The sequence below is a fragment of the Passer montanus genome, unplaced genomic scaffold (genome assembly GCF_014805655.1).
Source record: "Passer montanus isolate IOZ18808 unplaced genomic scaffold, ASM1480565v1 scaffold10, whole genome shotgun sequence".
Lineage (NCBI taxonomy): Eukaryota > Metazoa > Chordata > Aves > Passeriformes > Passeridae > Passer > Passer montanus.
Window position 1 is genome coordinate 22,031,662 of NW_024356505.1, and position 24,013 is coordinate 22,055,674.

The 24,013-nt window shown below is 39.5% G+C and overlaps 1 protein-coding gene and 1 pseudogene across 2 annotated transcripts in view; both read right to left on the reverse strand.

Moving 5' to 3' along the window:
* Positions 1–24,013, reverse strand: part of CDK14 (cyclin dependent kinase 14) — a 382,986-nt gene that overhangs the window by 317,634 nt on the left and 41,339 nt on the right. The window lies entirely within an intron of this gene.
* Positions 390–24,013, reverse strand: part of LOC120501560 — a 52,198-nt pseudogene continuing 28,574 nt past the window's right edge.

The window sequence follows — 24,013 nt, forward strand, 5'->3', positions numbered from 1 at the left end:
TGGCTGGTGATGCTGGGCCTGATGCCCCCAGTACACGGCTGTTCTCCTGCCTGCCAGGGCATGGCTCATTCATACTCAATTCACCAGGATCCCCATGTCCCTTCCTGCAGGGCTGCCTTCCAGTCATTCTCCAGTCTGCCCATACTTGATTGACCTACTCCAGGTGCAAAACCTGGCACTCACCCTTGTTAAACTTCATGCAGTTGATCATTGCCAAGGGGTCTAACTTGGTCTAAATCTCTCTCTGCAGGGACTTTCTGCAGTGAGCTACAACTCACACAAACCTCCCATGATTAAAAGTTAATTATTTTTACTGTATTGAAAAAACTGAAAAAAAAATTATATTTATTGCATTAAGCCCTTCTTGTTGTCTTTGTCCTTGGCCTTCCTCAAAAGATCCAATTCCAGGTGGGCTTTGTATTTTGTAACTGCATGCTTGGAAGACACATCTGTATTCCTTCCCCATTACTTGTTGTCAATTCCACCTTCTCTATAATCCCTTTCTATGTTTGACACTTGTTTGGAAGTCTTTTTTCATCCATGCAGCCTTCCCAGCATTTTTGCTTGACTCCCTACTATTTTTTCCCCCCTCCTTCTCCTCTGCTAGCCCCATCCCTTGCCCTACTCCCAACACCATTTGCAGACTGTGGTTGAACATAACTTGGCTAGAGCACAAACAGCTCTGTTGCTGCCCGTGGTACCACAGAGAGGGTTGGGGGAACCTGGCTGGAAGGCAAAGACTGTCTAGAATTAAGAATGGAATTGATGGAACACACAAAGATCCCTGTAGCATGGGACTGGGTTTCTTCCAAGGGGGTGGGAGACTAACTAATCTAAAAAAATTCAATACAACAACTAAAAAAAATAGTCAAATAACTATGGAGTTCAATTTAGATTTTAAAACTCTCCCTGGAAGCCAGCTCCAAGTACAAGTTTCACATTATAAGTACTTTAAGTCCTGCCAACACTTTCATCCCAGGGCAGACTGCAAAATGCTATGTAGCACTTGGGAGCAGTTCTTCACCTATTAGGATGTATCTTTGGAGCTTTTCAAGATAATAGCAAATTGCTACACTTAAACCAGAGAAATTACACAATGTCACAGCTCTGATGGTCAATTAAATAAAAATGCAAACCATCATTTAGTAATATGGCACAGTAAAAAAATGCCAGTAGTTACATATGTTCTGTGTGGTCATACTACAGTCTAGTAAAATGAACTTGAAAGTAACATCCCATTTCCATTACACTGAGTCATCTGAGAGGACGGGAGACAGGGAGCAAGGGAGAAAGGCAGCTAACACTTCCCTCCTCTCCAATAAATAATAACCAAATGCAGTAATTTGTAAAAGTTTCATACATCCATATGAGCCCATTTTCTCTTCATAGAAGAAAAGGCATGGCTAAGGAAAGCCACTGCTTCTCAACACAAACCTTTCCATTTTGACAACTGCAGAATCAACATAAAAGGAAAATATTAACACTTCTGAAAATTTACTCACTTGTGAGAGTCATTTACTTCACAAGTTACTTATAATATTTCATTAAGAAATTATTTAACAAGATGGTTAAGAGGTTGTGTCCAGAAACTGAGTGCTGGATGGAACACCTGTCCAACCCCAGTTCATATCCCTGCTATCACAGGTGACCATAAAATATAACCCCCTTCCTTAAATTGAGAAGTTTGAGTTTAGTTTGAGTTCGAATACATAGAGGATAAGAAGACATGACCTTAATGAAACAATACAGAAATGATACACATCCATTGAATGCAAAGAAAATAATTTTTATCCTAAGATGGCAAGTGAAGCAGTGGTAATACTTCACAATGGAATGCATGACAAGTTATTCCAAGTTATTCCATGCTGTTAAACATGCTTTGCAATGCCAACAGTTGCACTATACCAGATGCATTATCTGGTATGGTGGAACTTCACTTAAAAAGTCACTGTCTGAAACAAAATACAATGCAACATAGTACCAATTAGTTTTGCAGCTTATAAAAAGAGATATTGTGGGTTTAGGGACTGATTCCATTTACAGTTTGCATTACAAAGCCTCCCATGCTTTCTCTACGAGATCTTTTTGCTCCTCAATTTGTCCTTTCATATCCACAGTTTGGGGAAGTCCTCATAATGTTTCAAGGCTTCCTCACAGAGCTCCTGGGCTACAGCAATGTTCCCAAGCACCCATTCCAACTTCACAGGTTTCATGGAGACCCTTGCTGTGGGAGCACGGCTGTGAGCCTTTGCGTCCTTGTTCTTTCATATTCATTGTTCTCTGACTCAAGCTTCATGGCAGCCAGCCAGATGTCCTCACTGTTGGGGTTACCCTGGAAAACCAGGGCCAAGATGCTTCTGGCTGCTGGCACATCCCCTGCCAGCCACTTAGATTTAGCTTCCGTGAGCCACAGCACTTCTGCTTTGGACAGTGAGCAACAGTTCTCTTGGAGGCAAAATAGCCTCCAAGGATTCTCCAGATCCATGGCTCTTTTCAAAGCAGGCTGCTTGCAGCCACATGTTCTTGCTCGGGAAAAATGCAAGGAATATGTATAAATGGCTCAAGCATGCTCCAGAGCACTATGAGCAACACAACTGTTTGCATTTCCATGCAGATTGGTTTTGATCTTCATCTTCTTCTTCTTTGATCCCAATCCCAATCATAGCTCGCATGAACACCTGGCATGTGGATACACTTCCAGCTTTATCACATTGCTCAGCATCTTGTATCTGGTGCTCCCTGTTGAGTTACACACTCAACAGGGTGCACCAGTTAGACCTAAGATGTGATGGCTCTGTCAGTGACTTTCCTCACCATCTGGGTGTTTCCATTGGCTTCCTCCAGTTTAGCAGCAGTAATCCAGAAGTCACAATCCATCAGAATATTCCCCTGAGCTTTGTTAAGTACTTCATGAGCATTCTCATGTCTCCAGCCTTGCCAGTGCCATGGCAACCATGTCTCAGCATTGGTTGGACAGGACTCCACAGCCCTGCTCAGCATGACCCTGGCATCCTCACGTTGCTCCAGCTCCACAGCTGTTTTCCACAAATACACCAAGTTTGGAACATGCTCAAGGGCTTTCCCAAGGACACATTTCTTGGCACAGATATCCATCTCCAGCTCTGCTTCTCTGATATAAATCCAGAAAAACTGGGGAAGGTGCTGGACAACGTGAGCCACAACAGCCTTGGCTGTATCTCCAGGCTCAAGCCGAGCAGCATCCAACCAAATATTTTCAGTCTTAGGGCACATCTCTGTTCCTTTCAAGACATGGTCAAGCCACCTGGAGTTTGCCAGTGACCTCCTCCAGTTGGTCTGATGCCATCCAGGCTGGTGGATGATGAGGATTGCTCTCTTGGACAGATTTCAGGAATAAACAGGCTTTTTTAATTTCATCAATATCTCCTCCATGTGTGGAAATCATGGAATTCAAGTCTGTCAAATATCCTTTCAGGTCCATTACAGTCTGGCCACTCAGAGTCTGACATCTGGCTTAGCCTCGTATCCCTCAAGATGTTCCTGCCTTGGCCAGTCTTCTTCATACCCAATTCACGTGTCCCAAGTATCATCAAGCCTGGTGTCATTCTTCCTGGGTATGGCATATTCATTCCCCCTAGATATGGAGTATTCAATTCACCATATTTTGTCTGTGGTGGGTCCATGGAAGTATGATTCTTTCCTTACTGTAAATGTTTTGCAAAGAAGCTGTCAGGGACAGGAGTCAGCTTCTCATACTGAGGATTGCTCTGATGATTTCTCCTGGCAGCACCAGCCTCTGGAATACTCAACCACTCCTCCTCAGTAACCTCTGCTAACTTCCATTTCAAGTCTGAAAACTGCTGCTGAATTTTAGGTTGTTCCATATGGTATTTTGCTATTTCCTCTTTTTCTTGTTGTTCCCTTCTCTCTTTTCTGCCTTCATCCATCCTCTTATCCAAAGCCACATAAATAGCATCTGTTTCCTCATCACCTTTTTCATAGAGGTCACTTGAGAACAGGCTCTCAGCAGAGCCATTGAAATCACCAAAATTGGTGTCATTCAAGTTCTCATCTTCATCATCAGTTCTCTGGTTCGGCTTCATTTGGTCCCCCCACAGTTCTCTTCCCCAGCAGGGCAGGTTTGTCATCCACTGGGTCATTGGCACCACAAGCAGGCCTGATGTCAGAGTGGGTGGTGAAACCTGTGGCTCTGCAGCCCAGCCCCAGCACATAGCCCAGGGTCTGGGCATGCCCAGGATTAGCTTCTTCTGTGGTGTCCAAGTCCCCAAAGCGCCCAGTTTATATTTGGCCAGATTCAGGCAGCACCAGCACCTCCCCAGAGTGGGGAATTTCACAATGGAAGGTCATCCACTGGATCACTGGCACCACAAGCAAGCCTGATGTCAGAGTGGGTGGTGAAACCTATGGCTCTGCAGCCCAGCCCCAGCACGTAGCCCAGGGTCTGGGCATGCCCAGCATTAGCTTCTTCTGTGGTGTCCCAAGTCCCCAAAGCGCCCAGTTTATATATGGCCAGATTCAGGCAGCACCAGCACCTCCCCAGAGTGGGGAATTTCACAATGGAATGATGTCATTCTATAAGTCATAGCATATTTTGGGGAGTCCTTGATGGCCTAGGTGGTTACAGCTGTCCAGTGGGCTGTATGGTCCATTGGCAGAGAGGACCCCCTTAGGTCGGGTGTAGTTATCACAGCTGAGTCAATTTGTGAGACAAAGAAACACTACCTTGGTACCAAGGGTTTGTCTCTTTTCCTTATCAAACACCCAGCTTGCAGCCTTAGGGCTGGGTGTGCACTGGGCAGCTGCTGCAAACAACTATTGACAGTTCATCAGGAGTAATGCAGATAGGAGTAGAATACACAGCTTGGTTACACCCCACAATGTAACCCAGGACACCCAGAGAGCTGACAATACTCATGTTTGCAATAAAAAAATAATTTTTTAAAAATTAAAACAGCAAAAAACCAAAAGAAAACAACAACAACAAGCCCAAAACCAAAAAACAATAATACCAGGAAAGAATAGTAGTTTTTCTGTGACACAAATTTTAATGATGAATACAAGAGACAGACTTACCAAAGATTTTCTTTAGAGACAATTATAAAGAAATAACATTAGCTTTTAATATCTACCAGTATAAATCCCAGGGATGAATCCCTGAAAATGTTTCATTTTTGAGTTACTTATATTGCTACAGCTGATCTCCTAGAGGGACAAAGTGATACCCTATTTCAAAGTCATCTACAGTATTTTAGCTGGGAGAAAAAAGCTTTCCAGGAATGAATTAAAACTTAACACAAAACGATGAGTTCAGCTTCATCTCTTTTTTAAGTTTAAATATGTCATGCACCAAAATTCTCATCTTCTTTGAAAGCACTGGAGTTTAACCTCCCTTCATTTTCACTTTGAGATACTCACATGAAAGGCTTTGGGTTTGGGCCCATATTGGGACCAGTGTTATTTAATATCTTCACTAATGACATAGATGAAGGGATCAAGTGTACCCTCAGCAAATTTGCTGATGACACCAAGCTGAGTGGTGGAGCTGACACACCTGAAGGACACGATGCCATCCAGAGGGACCTGGACAAGCTCAAGAAGTGGCCCATGGGAATCTCACGAAATTCAACAAGACCAAGTGCAAGGTGCTGCAGCAGGGCTGGGGTCACCCCCAGTATCAGCACAGGCTGGGGATGAAGGGATTGAGAGCAGCCCTGCCCAGAAGGACCTGGGGGTGCTGGTGGATGAGAGGCTGGACATAGCCCAGCCATGTGCACTCAGAGCCCAGAGAGCCAAACGTGCCCTGGGCTGCACCAAAAGCAGCGTGGGCAGCAGGGCAGGGAGGTTTTGTCCCTCTGCTCTGCTCTGGGCAGAGAGACCCCACCTGGAACACGGCACCCAGCTCTGGGGTCCCAGCACAGGAAGGACACGTACTGTGTAATTTCTACTTTATAAGGATTAATATTTAATGTATTTATAAAAACAGTATTCCTTCAATAATGTCATGACAGCTATGGTTTTGTTCTTTTTTTCTTTTCCTATTTGTTTCTGAAGGTTTACCTGTTTTTCAGAGTACTGCTTAACACTTAACCACTATCTTCACATTATCATCCCATGATCCTACAATTCTTATCCAGAATAATGTAATTTGTTTAGACTCAGCATTACACATGTATAGCTGCAGTTAATTTCTTCATATGCATTGGTTTATACATATCAGCATGAAATATCATTTTATCACTTAAATAATCTATATTGTGAAACCCCTGCAGATTTCTAGCTTCTGGCAGTTTAACTAAATAACTTCTTTTAATACATCAGTTTTTCATTCCCCTTCCATGTCTTTCTCTCCTACCTGGAGGGTTAGATGCTATTCCCCTCTAAGTCTCAAAAATGGATATTTTACTGTTTCTGCATGGCATACACAGCACACATGACAGATGTATAACCATCACACAAATCACAATGACTGGAAAATGTGATGATAGCAAAACACTGGGCTAGATGGGGGCATGACATGAGATTAAACAAGTGGTTGACAAACTAAATAGAAACATTCAAGTAACCCCTGATTTAAGAATATTTTTGGTTCTTGTGATAAAATATGAGAGGCAGCTGTGAGAATCATCTCCCCTACTTCCAGCTCTATTTGTCTAGAAGCTGCACTACGTAATGGACAAAGGTTTCACTGCAGTCACCTGTACTTTTGTTCTTTACTGATCAAATTGGCATAGAATGATGATCAGCAAAAAGGCATGTCAAATCTCAAAGTGCTGCAATGCTGAGTCAAGTAGTCCCAGGAAACCAGCACCAGAAGTGCAGGTATTGCACTAATATTCATCTGTTCTCTGGTTAAATACAAAGGGTTGGTTTTGACCTATAAAACCCTTTACAGTCTGGGCCACTACCCCCTTGCAGACTGCTTTTCTTGTCCTCTTTTATCTCAGTAATTCAGACAAGAGGGTTGCATTCACCTGGGCATTCTCACTGAAGGGCACTTCAGTCCAGAAACTGATAAAGCTTTAATGCATGTTGAGCAGCTTATCTATTTTCCCAGGACTTCTTAGGTGAGAAATAGAAAGAATCTCAGGAGGAGTGAGCTGCTGAAGATAAAAAACTACAGAAAGGACAAGAGAAAAAAACCTCTTGCACATAATATTAAAGATACTTCTCTACAAAATACAGTTAGTGGTGGCACAGCTGCTGCAGCTTAAATATTCACAGAGCACCCATCCCCACGGAGTATTTCACCGCCTCTTCCACATAATATTAAAGATACTTCTACGAAATACAGTTAGTTGGTGGCACAGCTGCTGCAGCTTAAATGTTCACAGAGCACCCATCCCCACGGAGTATTTCACCTAAGAGGTTTTTCCCTCCCCAGACCATCTCTTTCTATACCCTTGGAGCTGAACCCCACTACAGTATGTTCTAAAATAGATTCCCTATTGTCCTATGATCTTATTAAGTAGAAGAACATGGATTTTCATGTGATGGAGCACAGTGGCTGCAGAGGGCTGGGATGGATTTATACATCAAGAAATTTATTCAACAGCAAATATGTGGCCTATAAAAAATTCAAGAATCCTCCAAAGTTTGAATAATTTTAAAAGGAGCAAAATATTGATTTTAGAGAGTGGAATGAATTTTCCTTACCTTGTTTCAGATTTTCATTAATTTTTTTAAAGGAAATTTTAAAGGAAACATGCTGTTTCAGTCTACCAAATTCAAATAAAACTTCTTTTGGTTAAATGACACAGAAAAAATATATTGATTAATTTATCTAGCTTATATCTATCTCTCTTGTATCAAGTTGACATGAGGAAAGGGAAAAATTAAGGTCCATGACAAAGAAGGGGAATGATTCCATAGAACTGACAGGTTGAGGGCTGTGAATGGACATCTTCTTCCATTTAAATCACCACTACAGGATTTACAGCACAAGGTTTCAAACCAAAAACTCTACAAAACACTTCATTTAGTTTTGCATGAGAGCTCTCTGTAGTACTGAGGTGTGGGAGGGGTGTGCTTCCAAACAGTGAGAGAAATTAGGGTAGATAGCCTCCCAATTGAGAGGCTCATCAGCTTTCCAGGGACTGAGGTGAGTTTGACTAGCTGGTGTTTCCCTGCATCCTCCTTGCCACCCCTTCCAGAGGTCTGGATAATGTTTGCTTTCTTCCAGTCTCTTGGACTGATTATCACCTCCTCCCAAAGATGATCATGAGCAGCCTCCCTGTGGTGTCCACCAGCTCTCTCTTCCATTTGTGGATGCACTAAATCCACTTGCAAAATTTTCTGAGGGGAAAAAAAGCCCAAACCTGGTACTATACTTAAATTGTGACTGATTTAGCAGGAGATTACTATGAAAATTATTCTTACTGTACCACAAAACAAAGTCAAACCCCCTTGAAGCAATAATTCTCACAATCTAAGATGTCTCATGACTACCTACATGCAGTTAAAATTATAATAATGTACTCTTGCCTTTTTTTCCTAGAAAAAAACCCAATAAATTCTCAAAAAATGAGACAACATGAGCCACAGTTCATGGACTAAACTATGTAGCAGTGAACACTTTCTTAGAAACTTCTTGGAAGAAGCAGAGTCACTGATGCTTGATTATTCTGTTGTTCTTTCAAATAATGTTTTCTTAATTGATACTTAATAAAATTAACATTGCCTTAGCAGCTTAGTCATTAAAATAGGTATTCATTCTACTAGACTCTTAATAGACAGAAGCAATTTCTATTGTTCACAAAAATCCCTTATAGCATCAGGAGCAAAACAAAACCTTTACCATAAAAACCAGTAGTGTATTTATTTATGAATAGTAAGTGGAAAAAGAAGTTTAAAATAGGAGAAGCATGATAAAATAAAAATTATGATTCCCCAAGAGTATTTCAAGGACAAACTGCAACCTAAAGTTTAACTGAGGAAAGGTTTGAAGGCCTCAGAAATGTAAATGCTGCAGAACACCTCTTTTGAGGTATGATTCCCAAAAGAAGTGGAAGAGCCTTTATGCATAAGGTACTCCAGCATAAAATTATGGCTGCTGTCTGACAAAATTTTAAACAAAAGTTACTGAAAAATATCCTTAAATGCTTTTAGAACTTACAATGAGCGCTTATACTCTAATAATAAAGTCTAATAGAATATCTGTCTATCCTCAGAAAAGGTTGTGGAAATACTTTAAAAAGTAAAAAGACAGTACTAGTAGAAATAATTACCACAGCAACAAAAATTCAGGCAAGAAGAATTCAAACAAAGACTCCTCTGGAAGCCACAGTGGTACAAAACACCCAAGAAAGGATCCCTTTAAAATGTCTTACGGCTGCCTTTGAATTTCATATGCCAAACACAGATCTGACATTTCCAAAATAAACAGTTTCTATTTGAAATGTTGCAATAAAAATACACATCTCATGCTCTACACTTATACCAGGCGTGTTTATATTCCTGGGGAGTCTCATTAACCTGTGTGCAACCAGCATTTTGAGAGATAAACATACAAAAGGCTGGTTGTTCTTTAACCACCCATGACAGCACTAACCACCAATTACAATACATGCACAGATGGCTAATTGGTTTTATCACAGTTTTCACAAGTCTGGGAAGGGGGACACCACCTTTCCCAATTTCTCTGAAGGTTAGTACCAGCAGCACAGAACCAATCCATGTGTTGAGGCCCCTTGGGTCTTGTTGCCCTACTTGGTCAAAAAACCCCAAAAACTTGTAGTTTACATTATATATTCAACACTCCTGATTAAATTTTCTGTAGGTCTTCAGTACACACATTGATTTTATCTCTCAGTTACTTATGAAATGCTAAGAAGACTGTCCCGTATGACAAATTCTAAACATTTGAGAATAAGACTCACAATTAATCGGGAATAGCAACACTGAAACCCCATTAAAATAAATGCAAGAAAGAGCTTCAGAGCTAAAGGTGCCATTGTGGTTCCAATCTATTGTATGTAACATTATTTCTTCCTCTAAAATACCTGATGATATAGATCTCTCTCACCTATATTATTAACAGGAGGACTAGATCACAGGCTTCTGTAATTAAGTTTAGAAAGCAACAGCAGTAACAGCTTCCATTCCAAAATCAGTTGTGTCAAGTTCTGCATGCCTGTGAGTTTCACATCTATTTGCTGAAACAGAACTGGGAGACTAAGAATTCCACAGAGAGATCTGAAATCCCTAGAAGACCTCCAAATATTAGACATCATCTTCTCCCAGAGTTCTGGACTCCTGTCCATCTCCCTAAAACTTGCTTCTAATCCTGCCTTTGCTCCTAGCCCTCCATATCCACTCATGCTTTCACCCTTCACACATACCCATACACACCAATGTGCTTTTCCAATATCTTCTTGAATCCTCCAAATTCCTTATTAGGATCCTTTCTCTTGGAGGATATTTCATATTCTATGTTTCATATATTAGATGCACTGTATATATTCAGGGGAAAACCAGCATCCTTGCCCTTACAGTCTCCAGGCACCTCAGGTTATAGCCTGAATCCTCAGGGGATATGTCCAGGACAGTCTGACTCTATCCCTTTCCAGATAGAAGCTCCTTTTTGTGCTTTAGCACATGCACAGGTAGGTTAGTACAGGTCCATTAAGGAATTGCAGTGTGCTTTTACTATAGGAAATCCTAGAAAATTTCAGTCATGCTTTAACAAGTCTCCAATATGCATTAATTAAGAGTATTTTCAGCATGCCAATTTCAGGAAAAGCTGGATAAAATGACAAAAGCAGAAGAAAAATTTTGGCAATAAGTCTAGCCTTTTCCAAACTTTAAGTGTTTGAGAAAATTAGGATGTGTAATTTCTAAAATTAGTAATCATTCCTACACCTCCTTAACTTTCCTGAAAATTAGCATCTGCAAAGTGATGCTGCAAACAGTGTGGCTTGCAGAATGCACGTGCTGTCAAGTCAGGAAAATAGTTCTGTCTGCCTAAACATGGACTCTGGGAAGCACCTGCACTCCATGAATATAGAGAGAAAGCAAGCAGAATAATTTGGAATTTTTCCAGCATAAGGGTGCCCTCCATCTCATCCTCAAAAGTTTATACTCATTTTTAGGCTGGGCTATTTCTGCTTCAAACAAGCACTGAACCTAAAATTACTCATTTTTTTGATAGGCCTTCTTGACCATGTATTTTTTAAAAACAGCTGGCAATTAGGGATCAAGCAATTTAAATCTATCTTTTAAAAGTACAGCTTAATAATATTGGCTCACTGAAGACTACTTATTAATATGATTTCCAGCAAAGCTGCCAGTAGTATTTACAGAGGCCTGAAATAAATTCCTGTCCTATACTGGAATAGTTAGGCTATCCTTTTCTTATCCTTGTTCTTCCCTGCTAGTAGCAGATGCTTTATAACTAAACAAATGGAACACTCTTTGCAGACAAATCATTCCCAGGATCATGCCAGGCCAGAGCACTGCTACTTCCCAAGCCATTTCAATGGAGATGAAGAAGAAATGCTCCTTCACAAGACAGGGGGAGTTTAGTTAGAACACAAGAGCATGTACCAGCCTGGGAAATACAAGTTTCCAAGGTGGTATGTTGTTTTATAGGATCTGAAAATTCAAGGGGTTTGGACTTGGGATTTGTTTGTGCTAAATTAATATTTTAGCCTCTCTTCTGGTTCTGCCAACTGCATTCCCCTAAAGCTCAACTTCTGAGAGGGCAGGGGGCAAGCTATCATTGAATATTAAACTGCATAATATGGCATAAACAATAGCAAACCACACAGATCAAGTGCATCCCTGAGGTCACTTTCAAGAAATATTAATTTACATTTTTTAATTGCTGTTTTTCATTTCAAACCCAGGTAATATAAACAACATTAAGCCTGCCCTTATCAAACAGATGTTCTTGAACCAAAATCTGAAGTTGAAGTAATAAAAATGAATACCAATTAAAATGAATAAATAACCAAAATAATGAATACCAATACATATTTCCATACAGTGCACTAGGAAGCCTGTATATTAGTACTAGAACAAAACACCTAAGAGGAGATTTCTAAAAATACAAGTCAAAACCAGACAATAAAAAACCCCACATTATTATACAAACAAAGTTAAAACCCACAAACTCAGGTCTTCCTTTAGCAAAGGTGAATCCTTGAAGATACATGAAACAGGACCATTAATACACACATAGTGTGAAAACAAAGACCACCACAAAATAAAGCCAACCCTCAAAAAACTACCCAAAAACCCTCAAAACAAACACATAAGAGTCTATGTCTAAAGTGCTACACGCATTCCCCGAATAACATGTTAAGTATAACTGGAATACTTTAATTCATGCAAATCCTTTCTGAACTAACCCAGATGTTAATGTAAATTTGGCATAAGTCCAACTAACATATTAATAAGATAAAAAATTTTGACTACTCCCATTTTTCTTAAAGTAAACCATTACAGCTAGGGAAAACGTAGGGTGGTGCACTGTTACCTGTTAATCTGCAGTGCAATATGTGGTTTTACAATAGTAAAGTATCTTTAGATCAAAACCAAGCAGTAGAAAAATGGCTTTTCCTTAGACTGTCTGATGAAAGCCTTTATACTTAAAATATCAGAAATAAAGTGCTCTTTCACAAAAAGGTGCCAAAGTTTAGTCTTGGCAAAAAGTTGATTTCATTGTTTTGGACCAAAAGGCTAAAAAAACTGCACGAATCCAAAAAACACATAGAAAGGATAAAACTTCATTGTGCTATGGGAGCAAAGGAATGCAAGCAATACTGAATAGCTTTTGTCTGACTTCATCTTGTATTTTCAAGGCCATCCTCCCTAATATCCTAACATCTGAATATCTTCAAGATGTGCTAAGAAATCTATCTTCAAAATCCACTGAGAAAAATACTAATTTCTTTCTCTGTCAGATGGAAAATTAAGGCTCAGATGTTTAATAACTTGCTAAAAGCATCGCAGCACTTTCTCTGACAGAAGAAACAGTATTTGAATACAGGTTGGTTCTGAGGTTAAAAGTACTGTGAAATCTAATGGACTCATTTAGACCTTGCCTTTCATACAAATTTTATACTGCTATCAAATTCCAATGAGAAGATTTCCTTCGATGTCACATTAATGTCTTCCACTCAATAGAACAACCTTAGGGTTTTAAGGTTTGCTATTAAACTATTACTTTGGCTTAACACCAGCATCAAAAATTAGTATTAAAGACACAGAATAAAATTAGATCTGAGGCATTGTGCACTATACCATAAACATGTCATCTTTACTACCTCCTTTCACTTCTCCCTTCCAAAAACATTGCCTTCATTCACTGCAATCTATTAAGATATGCTTCTATCATAACACGCCCTCTAAAAAAGAAATTATGTTTCTTAGTAAGCGCTGAACTGCAATTGATTGCAAAGCAGCCATGACTACAGAACACTAGCAATATTTTAAAAGCCATAGAATTCACTCATGCCACAACTAGAGCAAACACTCCAAACAAAACCTGCTGTAATTGACTCAACTTAATGGGAAAAGTAATGCCATTATGGAAATGCGTGGACATTGCACATACTGCAAGGTCAGTCAGCAGTGCTTCATCTCCATAATGTCTTGGCTCCTTGTAGGCATTTTTAAAACACATTTCATATAGTGGATTTTTTAAAAATTTGTACCAGAAAATTTCATGGTTGTGATATAGAACAAAAATATAGAAAGCATCTTCTTAAATTTAACTCAGTCTGTGAACTACCTGAATCCCTACTCAAGTGCATCCCTAAATGGACAGACCTACAGACTCAGACACACGGACAGCTGCAGAGCACCACACCCCAGCCAGCTCAGAGGCTCACGCTGCCCTGGTTCCACACCACCTGACACTGCGTGTCACCTGTGCTCACTGACCCAACCAGCATTGCTCCACAAGCACTTGAGCACATTTTGCATGTGTGATACCAAAATGCTTCTGAAGCAGTTTTAGAGTAGGCAGTTCTCAAGTACTGTCTCCCAGGCTTAAGCATTATAAACCTACATCCAACAGTCAGTTAAATTTAAATCATTTCAACCTTAATTCCTCTACCATATTTCATGGGAAACATTATGAAAAAAAACCCTTTTTCTATCTGCTCTTAGAACTAACACTGCCCTTTGTCCCAAAATTTTCAGTAGAACATGAACATTGCCTGACTTAAAGTCACCAAAAATTTAGCTTAACCTTCATGAGTAGCAACTGCAGGAAAAGGCACCAAAGAAAGGCACTGACAAATCCAGATAGAAGTAACATTTTCATGGTTACTAATGACAGTCAGAAATCAGCAGAAATGCATTTCATTGAGCTCCCAAGAATTAGCATTAGTGGATCAGCATTAATACAGGCCATAAATTTGCAAAGTGTAATGAGGTTTCAGACGACAAATAGGAAAGCCAATGCATATGACTCCAGGCTTTGTTTCACCTCCCTCACAACTGTAAAAGTCATGACTTTAGTTATCAGAGTACATTTTATATAACCTGCATGGTAGACAGTTCTTAGGGAGGAGAGGGCTGTGTTTTCTTTTTTTTATATTGCTTTTATTCATATAGGATTTCTTGTTTTTACACAAACAGAAACATAGATCAGACATGGTTACATAAGAAGCAAAAAAGGTCATCATGGGAAAATATTTTGCAGCAAGTACATGATCTTGTTGAGAAATGGCAGCATTGAATGAATATAATTTAAAGCATTTTCTTTACTTTGTGCTATAAGAAGAAAATTACCTCCAAATGCAAATTTGGTGACCTGTTCTCAGACCCATCAGCTGTTGGCTTCTTTGATGTGCTGTGAATCCTCAACTAGACCTTTCTTTACAGAATATTGTTAGATTGAAGACTTAAGCCCACAGTTTCTATGTAGGACTTTTTACCTTCAAGAATAAAAACTATTGGCAAATACAGAAGTTTATCCTTATTTCTATAGAATATGAACTATAATCATCCCTTTTAATCAAGTATAAAAACTAATTTTAGAACTTCTAGTAAGTTTGTGCCAAAGGATTGCCCTTAAATGGCTATACAGTATCAGTTGGTAATAAAAGCTGGTTTCGACTAACTGGAAGTGTTGAGTTAAGTTTGCATTTTCTTTAAAGCAAGAAAACACAATGATGAGCTTTGACAATGACATATGTATTATGACATATATGACATATTTTCAATTTATGTTTTACTATTAAAAACCAAGCAATTGAGGTCTAATAAATAGAAATTATTTCCATATCATTTATTTTAAGCAGCATGTAGAAGGAAACTGGAACTAAAATTGATTGATACCATGTTTTAAGATGTTTGAGTAAATAAAACATTTTAAGTAGTAGACAGGAAAACCCGCAAAATTAAATTTCATCTTTTAACAAGTACATTATTGTCTGCAGTTATTATAAATCTGAAAAGCTCCTCATTGTTATTTTTTGGTGACTGAAAAACTGGTGCACATCATTGCTGCAGGCTTATATTCACAGATACTCTGAAGATGAGAACAAAGCATCCTGATTTTCAGCTACCAGCTAGCTTCCAGTTTCTGAATGAACTAGTTACAGAATTTAAAAACCCCATTTGTTGAAAATTTTAATTCTGCAGAGATAAATGTTATTGTCAAAAACTGATTCAGCATTCAAGAGGTTAGCAGTCTAGCTTGAAACTTCAGCATAAGAGTAATTCTTACCCGACCCAAATAAATTTGCCTTTTTTTTCCCATTCAAAACTATTTTGAATCATAGTGCTTTAAAGGTTATCATAACTTTAAAAAATGTAAAATTTAGACCTTTTTTAAATAACTTATCTTTAAAATGCTTTTTTACCATCCTGTTTGCATCATGCTAAATCAGTTCAGTTGTATACGTACATAAAATACTTTTCCATGGTATGATTTGATGCCACCAAAAATATAAAGAAAATCTTATACTGCTCCACTGATTTCACTGTGGTCCCAAATAAGCTACATTCTGCATTAGTCATATCAGAGCTTACTGTTAAAACACTAGCTCCATTTTTCATAATCAGTTAATAATGGAAGTACAGAAACACTTCCCCTAACCACTGCAGCTAGACAAGTGTTTACACTCCTGTCTGGCTCTGAAGCCCCTCTGTCCTGCCCAGCGCTGCCAACTGCTCCCCAGCAGCACTCCAGCTGCTTCCCTGCTGCACAGCTGGCACAGGCAAACCCTCTGCTTGCCTTTTACCCACTCAAATGGCTGGCATCCCAGTGGATCAGGTTGATCCCTGTGGATCAGTGCGTGCCTGTGCACAGAGCAGACAGGAAATTGTCTAAGACCTCCAATACTCACCTTCCAAGTCACTGATTCAAGTCACTTGTGTAGTCTCCTGCTCAAAAGCATATTATTGAGACCCACCACTTGATAGGGCATGCCATAGGAAAACCATAACAAACTGGGAACCCTTATTTATTTAAATGGACTGACATGTGACAAGAACATTCTTCACTAGTCTGTAATATGGGGAAACAGATGGCAATGAAACTAGCAAAAAAGTAGGATACATTCAAAAGGGTTGAAGCAATTTTAGCAGCTGTTTATTAAAGGAAAGCTCAAGGGACAAAAGCAGTGAAGGTAAAAATGCCAAAAATAATTTTTAAAAAGAAATACATTTTGAAAAGGAAGGTAACACTCTTGGCAAGGAGAGAACTGATAGACAGATGCAATCAGGTTCTGTAGACCTCTGAAGCTAAGACTTTGAGGATTAAAGTAAAGCAGGAATAAAAAGGCTTTATCCTAAAACACACCCAATGCCAATTTCCTTGTTTCACTTGAAGAAAGATGCTGCAGTGTTGCATCGGAGAAATCAAAGCTCAGCACCATATGTATGAACCCTCTTTATCTGCAAGACTTAAAAGACTTCAAAACGGCCTAACTCACATAAAGGTGACATTATCAGCCATTAGACAAAAGCCAGCCTGAGTTTAAGGCCTGCAGACTGCAGGGAAAACACCATTAGCTGCCACAGAACCCTCTCACATAAGGAAATTTCACCTTTAGATCAGAAAATGTGGACACCTGTTTTTCCATTATTTTTTCTGAGTAAGAGAAAGGGAAAACAATGAACATTAAGTTTCTTTCCTTCATTAATATATTTAAATCATTCATCAGTGAACAAGTTGATATACGCTGAAGCCTTAAGAAATTTGTTTTAAGTGGACTCAGCAAGCAGAAGGGCCTTGCTGTGGATACAAAGAGGTTTTAACCTGCGTGAAAACAAGCCAGAAAGTCACTGTGGCCACAAAACACAGACAGCAAAAGAAACTGCTCATATTAAAGGCCCAGAGGTTTTCCACATTCACACATCAAAATTAACACTTTATTCCCTGGTAGTAAAAGCTGAGCATGACACACTGCAAACACTTCAACAAAAGGCATTCTAAACACTTTTATAGTTTCTATCATGTAACAGAGACCTGAAGAAGAAAAATATCCTTTTTACTGACACATAGCCTTAAAGAAGTCAGCCACTTGCAAAATAAATTTTGACAAATAAAATATCACCCACAAGGCAAAACATTTGTCTAAATATACAACCTAAAATATTTTTATGCAATAGGAAAAAATATACTTTTCTTCTAAATTTCCCCAATTTGCTCCACCGACCTTTCTTGAAATAGTTCTTGTATGATATATTGTTATGAAACAACTTTCATTTTTGCATCAATCCCACAGCAGGCAGTATTTTAAGAGTGCCCAATATAAAACTTACTCAATCACCTAATTTCCAGTTGCACTCCTGTAATACATCATTTATCCCAGTGGAAATCAGTATCACTGAATGGTCTACAATAATTTTCTTACTCTCTAAGTCAGCACAGGAAAAGAAGTTATGAATATAATGTATTATTTGCTTACTATCTGTATATAAGGCCCTCTATACACATCCCTGTATTGCACATTGTGTACACACCACAAAATAGGGCTGCATAAAGATAAGGCTACATATTTAACAGCCTGCACTTGCAAGTATCATTTATGGTTACACATCTGCTTCTCAGAATATTAGTGACCACACTGTTGAAGTCACATCACACCACTTCACTTGCTGATAAATCTGAAACAGCACAATTTAGATAATTGCAAGAGAAAGACATTCTAGGTTTCTTATTTTTATTTTATTCTACACATACATAACTTTTAGTGCTCCATATCAGAGGCATGAACAGGTGGTTCTGAGCATGAGGCACCCAAGGGCAGGCCGGGGCAGCAGCAGGCATGGAGCCAGCCCACACCTCCTTGGGCAGGGCTGCTCCTCTGCTCCACCACCACGAGGCTCACTGCATCATCAGTGCAGCTGAATCACAGGCAAATGGTGACTTTTACCCTTCCCAGACAAAGCAGACTTGGGGATGGTTTGTGTAATGATAAATCTCTGCATCTTGCACAGACCCCACCTAAAATGCCAACCTTTCAGCTTTTGTGCAATACTCAAAGAGCCTTTTGTGGAATACCTGAAGGCCACTGCTCATATTAGTCAAAACAGAGATTAACATCTTCAAAAATATTTGCTCAGGCATTCCAGAATCCTGCCCCAGAGTCTACTAAGAGTAACAGGGTCAGTGAAGCAAGTGTTCAGCCAAATGAGTAATGCTTGGAGTCAAGAAAACAGCTGGGCAGACACAGATGTTATCTCGGTTGCTCTTTTAGACAAACTAAACATTAAGGGCTCTGATTCATACTTTGCAATAAGCTCTGTCAGAACACCAGCTACTGGTGCTGAAGATCCAGGTGATGCTAGAAAGATTAGACAGTGAGGAAAAAAATCCAGCACACACAATCATTTTCAAAGGCACATACAACTTTGATATCAGGCATTTATATAACAGTTCTTTGCACTAAAAATAGTCAGCACCATTTTTCCCGAATCTTAGCCAACCTCCCCTCCAAGGACAAGAACAGAGAATGCTGTCAAACATTGAACCCTACAATTTTCCTTAGTACTGTGATCCTGCATTTGCACTTGGCATCCTCATCTAAACAGTTCATGGCAACCACAGCGCCTCTGACAAATTCTGGCTATAGAAAAAAGACTGAGGCATCCTGCAAAACAATTTCGGAAGTTTCTAGGGAACAATGTGGTTAGATGCATAAGCAGATTATCAATTGCGTTACAAATGTGGAAATACCTTCACTGTACTTGAAAGCACCATAACAAATGTAAACTTCATTTTCTGTCAGGAACAGAGCATCAGGGGGAAAAAATCACACCTAAAAGAAACTAAAAATATTTTAATTTCTAGAAGAAATAGTGAAAGGATATTTTTTCTATTTCAAGTATTTCTAGACAACCTGAAGTAAGAATTCAGGGTTGCAAAGTAGACAACTAAGCACTGACCTGCTCCTGAAGTAGCTTTTGTGTGACATGAAATCCCTTAGAAATGGAGACTGCAAAAGGTCCCTGATGATCAAAGATTGTTGTACCCTTCCTCAGAAAAAGACCAAAAGGACAATCAAGGAACTACAAACTAATCACTTAGGTTCTTGGAAAAATCATTAAGCAAATCCTCTTGGAGCACATTTCCAGGAACAAAAATGGGGTAGTAACTAGCAACAGATAGCATAGATTCAGCCGGGGTAAATCTTGCCTAAATAACAAGATTGTTATAAATCTTGACTGGATTTCTGGACAACATGAGAGCAATGAACATCACTGACTTCTGACTTTAACTAGGTTTTGACAGTCTCACACAGCATTTCTACATTCAAGTTAAGATGTTACATTCTGGACAGGTAGAAAATTAGTTGGGCTAAAAAATTTTTAGTTAGCTGTGCCAATGGGTTGTACTGTCCCCGCAAGCTGGTAACAAATCAGGTGCTGCAGGGGCCCATCCCCATAGGGGACATGCCCTATATCCCTATCAACAACCTGGAGGAGATGAGAGAGTGCACTTTCTGCAGCTGGTGGGGTGGGATCTTGATATCCAGGTCTGCTATCCAGAAAGACCTACACAGGCTGGAGAAATGTCCTGATGGAGACTTCATGTGTTGGCATCTTATTGGAAAGGTTTCATACCTTCTCGGAGATTTCTCATGAGCAGCTCCTCACAGCACTGACTCCTTCTTCTCAGCACAGCCAACAAACTCCATCTCTCCCCAACCAGCCAACCTGCTCTTTTATAACACCCCTCTTAACTGGATCTAGCTGTGGCCTATTAAGAGCAGGCTTGTTCCTAATGTTTGATAATTAGCACAGCTGTAACTCCTTAGGGGCCAGATTACCTTCACCACTTGTCTCTATTCTCCTACCTTTTATCTAACCACATTCATGCAGTTCAACAAGGACATACAAAAGTTCAGCATCTGGGAGTAAAGATGTCCCAAACAATGTCCCCTCCTTCCAGCACTGTGTATGAGTGCACGGGCCAGATCTGCAGACACAGCCTTGAGGAGGGTGGCAGACTGAGGCTCCACAAGAGCCCCATGCCCACAGAAACAGTGGGAGTCAGTAGCTGGAACAGGAGCCAGGGAAGTGACCCAGAACCTCTGCTCAGCACCCGTCAGATCACATCTGTGTTACTGATCCCAGTCTGGGGCCCTTCTGTACCAGGCACTGACAAACCCAACAAAAGTTCAATGGAGAGCACCCTAGGCTGGGGGCTACAGAGCTTGCCCTGTGAAGGGGGTATGATGGTCCAAGGTTTGCTTAGCCTGGAGAAGACACATTTTCAGTTGAATCTAACAGCAGCTCCCCTACAAGGTGACTATGAGAAGACATATGAGGCCTTTATTATAATGTATAGTGGGAGGAAAAGGAACAACAAGCATAAACTTCTTTATGAAAGAGAGGACATAAGGAGAAACTTTTCCTATTGACAGCCAAGGTTTGGAACAGGTTATCCGGAGAGATTGTGCAGTCTCTGTCTTTGGAGGCTTTCAAGATCAACTAGAAAAATCTCTGAGTAATCTAGTCTAATTTCATAGCTGATCATGCTTTAAGAGAGTGGTTGTACATGAGATTTCCTCAGGTCCTTCTTGACCTGAATTATCATACAGTTCCATAGATTTCTTTCTACTGCTGCATCAGTAGACCATCCCTGCAGTACAGTGTTTCTGGTAACTCACTGGAAGCTGAAAGGGCACAGTATTGAGTAAGATGGTGATGTTAACTGGACTTCTCAGTCCAATTCATTTACTCACATTTGAAAGATTTCCAAATGAGATTTGGAATCTAACAGGAAAAAAATCCCCAAATTTCTTAGTTACTTGAATGTATACATTTGTCTTGCTTAGAAAATCACAAAGCAGCTCTAATAATCCCTGTTTGGTTAAAATGGAATACATAACTTTTTATTTTGCTTTGTAAAAGGTTTCAGAATCTACAAATGAAAGTCTTTGTGAGTCTGGTATCTTTTCTGCATAATGAACAGAAACTGGCCAGCTCCCAGACAGCCTCACTGCAGAGGCCAGTCAGGGGAAATGAATGCAGGAGAAAGGGAAGGTCCCTTCCCACATGTAGAAGTACTGATTCAGAGATGCTCAACACTTAGCATTTCAAAAGAAGGAATGTAATATTTGCCTGTACAAGCTGGAAAAATATGTCCTAAAAGAAACACCTTTAATTTTGGAAGAAAAATCCCTAGCCTATTCAACTCATAATGAAATGCATGTTACACAACTGAGAAAGTTTTCATTTCATAGCACACAAATGAGCCAGCTACCACACTTCCTAAAAGAGAAAGAAACATGTAACTTTTGGCCTATGCTCCTAATTACAGGTAATTTTCATTCCCAGAACTGGGCAATTTTTTATTAGAATTTTCCCCAAGGAAAAAATCAAGGTGTTGTTGTGTCAGCTTTTTGTGCAGCAATTCAGCAGCTGAACATTTGCATTAATTGAGTATGATACTGGTGATGATTCTCCTCTGCAGTCATTGGATATGCTCCGTTTCTCCTCCAGATGGTGTTCTCCCAAGCCCACAAAATTGTCTGGGAAGCTGATAACCTTTTACAAATTGACAGCTATCGTAACAGTAACTATGATTTTCTGAAATTTACAGAATATATAACAAAATACTGGGGCTTAGTTATTTTCATTGTATATTTTGCCATTTTGTTTTGGATTGGGGTTGGTTATGGGGGTTTTTTTGTTTTGTTTTGAATTTTTGTTTGTTTGGGTTTTTTTGTTGTCTTAGTTTTGGGGTTTTGTGGTTTTTTTGTTGTTTTTTTTTTTGGTTTTGGGGTTGTTGTTTTTTAAGTACACCACCAGTATCAGACTAATGAAATTATTAGTGATTGAAGAAAAATAAAAAAAGAAAAAAAACAGGGGGAATCACGTCCCAGGTCTCTATCTGGGCATATTTATTGGGGAGTGAAGAATGAAATTTCACACTGCCTAAAAATGCTGAGCATCACTCTACTCCAGATGGAGGGAATAAAATCCCAGCACTGTAACAGTGGCAGACACCCATCCACTGAAGTAAACTGCCCATTGAGACATGGGAGGTCAACAGACTGTTAAGGATTAACACTAACCCCAAAATTACCATTGAGAAACCCGAACAGAAACAAAGACAGGGTGACAGAAATTTCCATAGCTCATCTGCACTTAGCTGCCTTTCCCTCTGTAGGAAACCTGAATATTTTATCTGTTTGATGGGTTTTTCCCACTCACTGATGTAACAGAGAAAACAACAGTTGACTTAAAAGCAATAGCTGGTCCCAAGGAGGGTTATGTTTGCATTGCTGGTCAAAATCTAGAATTAGTTTTATAAACACTGTGTAATTGACCTGTGAGGTTCAATAGCTCAGAACACATTGAACAAAGAGCTTAGCAGTATCCAAGAATGGATTGAACATAATGATTAATAGCCTCTGTAACTAGACTAAAAATTGCAAGAACCTCAGCCTTCATGCTCCAGGGCACAGACAACCAGCTGAGATCAAGCATAAATTTTTGCCCACTATATTACTGTGAAGTTACGTGCACTGGGAATAGTTTATAGCTTTAGAGACTTGCAAGACTTTCAGTTTCTTCCACTGGTTGGAAAGCATCTACATTCATCCTTAAACACCTTGGAAAGCAAGATTTTCTCAGGGAAGAACTGCCTAAATTGAAACAGCTTCTGACAATTGTCCATCTCAACTGATTTTTAAACTTTTTAAAAATAGCTAATACTCCAGAGTACCATTAGAAAACTGACTCTGAAACTCCACTAATTTTCCTTGGTGATTGGGAAAAGCAACCACACCACAGACAACCTCAGTCAACATGCCCCCACCCCAAAACACACACACACACAAATACAAAATAAAACAATTCCAGCCAAATCCTTTTTTAATGAAAACTGGCTGCACCAGCTTTTCTAAATTATTCTGCTCTTATGAGAAGAAAGGTGATTTTTCAGTAGAAAATAATCAAGAACTCTAAATCTTTTCTAATTTTCACTCGAAGACTACTTCTATTTACAAAGGACAAGGTTGTGTTCTACCCACATTTTCTTTCTCCAATTCATACTTCTATGGGCTGTGTTTCTTATCTGAATCAGGCTTTCTGCCACAACTCTATATGGCATTCCCATAATCTATTTTCCTGTTGCAAGGCAACACATTGAAGTTAGAGGCAGACTTGGCAGTCCCGGAAATAGATCCACTGTGCAACAGCTGCCCATTAACTTGGGTTAATGCTGCACTGGCACTTCCAAACCCAATAATTTGGGAAAATACCATTATTCATCCAGATTGTCTAAACAGGTAAGAATTCTCTCAGCTGTAGCATTTGCATTGACTCTATAGTTCTTTTTATTTCCAACTTCAAACATTTATATATTTATTACTATTTTGAACAGTTGTCCTTCCATATCCATCCCAATGCAATCAAATTTGCCATAGCTTGCCACAGATTTTTGCAGTTCCAGTAATATTTCATTCTTTACTAGTGGTCTCTGAAATCCTTCTTGTTTACCAAAATGTTCCACAAACTGAAGGATACTGCAACACAATGATCCATTCTTGCAATTTTGCTACCAACATAAACATTTGGTGTATGGGTTTCTTGACCTTAG